Consider the following 3,350-nt stretch of genomic DNA (forward strand, 5'->3'; position numbering starts at 1 on the left):
TCACTGAGTTTCACATTAAAAAACTCTCTTATAGGCCATGGGCTGCATGTGGCTACCATGCACCCCCCCCCCCCAACATCTCAATGAACCTATGTTTTTCTGAATCCCCTGGAAGTGATGAATAAGAAACCGAATGTTGACATTGAAAATATAGGGATGCACTTCCGGTTTTGACCCTATAACTAATGATACTCTAAAAAACTGCTAATCGCTGCTCGTGTTGGTCATGATTTCTATGCCTCATCATATCAACTTGTAGAATGGCTCAATGAAGGTCAATGGTCACTTGTGATATACCAAATAATAGCTGATGCGATTCTGCTTATTTTCGTATGTCTGATAAGTTGTTACAATACATATTCCCTAAATCACAGTCATTTGAATGAGCATACCCCGATCCAGGGATATTCGCACATTGACTGACATTTTCATGTTTCACATTTTTTATTTTACTGATAAGTTTTGTTTTATATTACAGAATCTTGTACTCAAAGAACAATTAATTAAGCTTGACAAGTAAATATTTCCACTTTGATTTTATTCTACAGTTCTTTCTTGTTTTTCTATTTTCAGATTGCACATGAATGATGTCGAATTCATCAGACCTCGGTGACGAGAATGTGCCTCCCCCAAAGTGATCAAAGGGTGGCCAAGATTGTAGTTCAATGGTGTGCATTGTGCACGTCCCAGGATTACAATGTGGACCATTGCTACAATTATCTACAAATGAGAATGGTTTCCAAAAATTGGATAAATTGAAAGAGATTCGTGATAAGAGACTCGCCCAACATGCAGGTTCTGTTCACCAGATGAAGGACATGTGTAATATTATTCCTGATGTCATAAAAGATCACCATCATGGTTATCATAGGGTGTGTTATCAGCGTTTCACCATGATCATCAATCGTTTGGCTTCACACTCGGATTCACGAGAACCATCATGTTCCCGACCAAGCAGACGCAGTTCAGCAGATCATATGTTGTTTGCACCAGACTGTATTTTTTGCAATTCTGAAGGAAGCAAAAAAGTTAAAAGCAAGGGGGCGTGGACTACTGAGGGCATGAGTAGCTTTATTTCTGATGGTTGGCAAACAATTTTAGAAATAGCCGAGAAGACAAATGACGAAAAACTGCTCACACGGATTAGATGCCAGAATCTGTTTGCATGTGAAGCCAAATTTCACAAGTCGTGCAGGACAAAGTACCTACAGAAGCCAGATCAGTGGAGAAGTACCAATGTCCAGGACAAAGATAAGCAAGTTCAACTGACGGAGGCTCGTAATCATGCATTTCATGATGTGTGTGAGGTAATAGACACTGATGTTCTTCGAGACAAGAAGATGGTGAAACTAACTGATCTTGTCAAGACATACATAGCCAGCTTGGAACTCACAGAGTTCGCAAATCCAAACTTCCGTGGAGAAAACTTCAAAATAAAACTTGAGAAACACGAAGAGTACAAGGACAGATTGGCCTTCTGAAAACTGTATTCCTCAGCAAAAATGCAGTCCTATATAGTATAGAGTTCTGACATTGACGTGAACAATGCAGTCCAATTAGCATACGAGCTCGCTTCGACAGATATGATGCAAGAAGCTGGAACATTTCTGCGTCGGGTGATTTTTGACAGTTTTGCTATGTCCAATGAACTAAAATGGCCACCAACTGCTCAAGATCTTGGAGATGTGAAGGATATTGTACCATCACAACTCGAGAAATTTCACAGCTCTGTCATAGGTGGAAAAGCCACCACTCGCACATCTAAGTCACATCGACTGGTACACTCAATAGGACAAGACATTTGTCGACCAGCTACCAATGATGAGTGGAAACTCCCAAAACACAAGTTGATATGCATGACACTCCGCCACCTGTTCAGGAGTGAGCGACTGATCACCTTTCTGAATCGAATGGAACATTCAGAGAACTACTCATTTTTATTGGAACAAGAAACAGCTCTCGCACAGGCTGTGGATGAAACTTCAAATTTGTTGTCAACTCAAATCATCCGATCTCCAGATGCACCTTCTGTCTTTCACTCTGAATTTGACAACTTTGATCAACTACTAAATAACCTCACTGGAATGGGATCAATCCACACTGCCCATGGTATCATGCTGCAGGATATGGAGAAATTCCATCCATTCCACGGAATATGACAACAAAACAACGCTCTCTCAACATCCAATCATCTGAATGTCTTCCAGATTGTTCTGTCACCCAGCGTAGGAGTCCTCAGATAACGATTGAGCAGCGAACATACCCCGGAGGTGAAGATGCCCAACACAAAGCCAGAATCAACCATTTCTTGTGGATACTGATACGACAACAAAATTGTATATCACAACAAATACCTGGATGGACAGGATTCATCTCAATGACTGGTCAGAGACCCAAGACTCTCACCACCATAGATTACTACCCTGTAATAGCTAGCCCAATTACTGACTATAAAACAGTACAGGAGTGTTTACGTTATGCTGAAGAAGCCACAAATGAAGTCAAGCAGAGGTACACCATCACTACGTTTGACTTGGGGGTATGTATGAAGGCTTATCCCCTCGTTTGGAACAACCAAGTCAGGTACGAGAAGCACATCATCCTCATTGGAACGTTCCACCTGATATGTACCTACATGAAGATTATTGGAAAGAAGATGAATGGATCAGGGCTCTCTGACATACTGTTGGAAGCAGGCTTAATAGTATCTGGTTCCATCGAGGGTGTGCTCTCAGGGAAACACTATGACAGAGCAATGAACTGCCACAAAGTCATGCTGGAATGTCTGGAGAGACTTCTTCTTTCACAATATCTGGCAAGCCATAACGAAGCTGATATTTCAAATGTGCTTATTAATGAGAGGAGTGTTGCATGATTATAATAATATAACTATAGTGCATGTACCCATCAAGGTGATGATTATTTTGTTGGTGTTAAATTACAAATAATAACAACACAATTACAATGTACACGCGAGAATCATTCTTGAAAGTGGGGTTTGGACCAACTTTCAGCATACACCAACAAAGTTAAAAATGTAATTTAGCAACTTATTATCAAGGTTTCTGGCTAATATTGGTATTAAAATAATTCCGTTGCCTACTAGAATGTTATGAATGACTTTTAAATTGATGATCTTTGCCATATTTATCAGTAAAATAAAAAATGTGAAACATGAAAGTGTCAGTCGGTGCGCAAATATTCCTGGATAGGGGTATGCTCATTCAAATGACTGTGATTTAGGCAATATGTATTGTAACAACTTATCAGACACATGACAATAAGCAGAATAGCATCAGCTATTATTTGGTATATCACATGTGAACATTGAGCCATTCTACAAGTTGATA

At 39.9% G+C, this 3,350-nt stretch overlaps 1 pseudogene; it reads left to right on the plus strand.

Annotated features, from left to right (window-relative positions):
• Window positions 1-665: 665 nt before the first annotated feature.
• Window positions 666-2,875, plus strand: LOC147011200 (uncharacterized; annotated as a pseudogene).
• Window positions 2,876-3,350: the final 475 nt, after the last annotated feature.

Source organism: Eptatretus burgeri, chromosome 16 (assembly GCF_056783735.1).
Source record: "Eptatretus burgeri isolate ZD-2024b chromosome 16, Ebu_testis_v1, whole genome shotgun sequence".
Taxonomy (NCBI): Eukaryota; Metazoa; Chordata; class Myxini; order Myxiniformes; family Myxinidae; genus Eptatretus; species Eptatretus burgeri.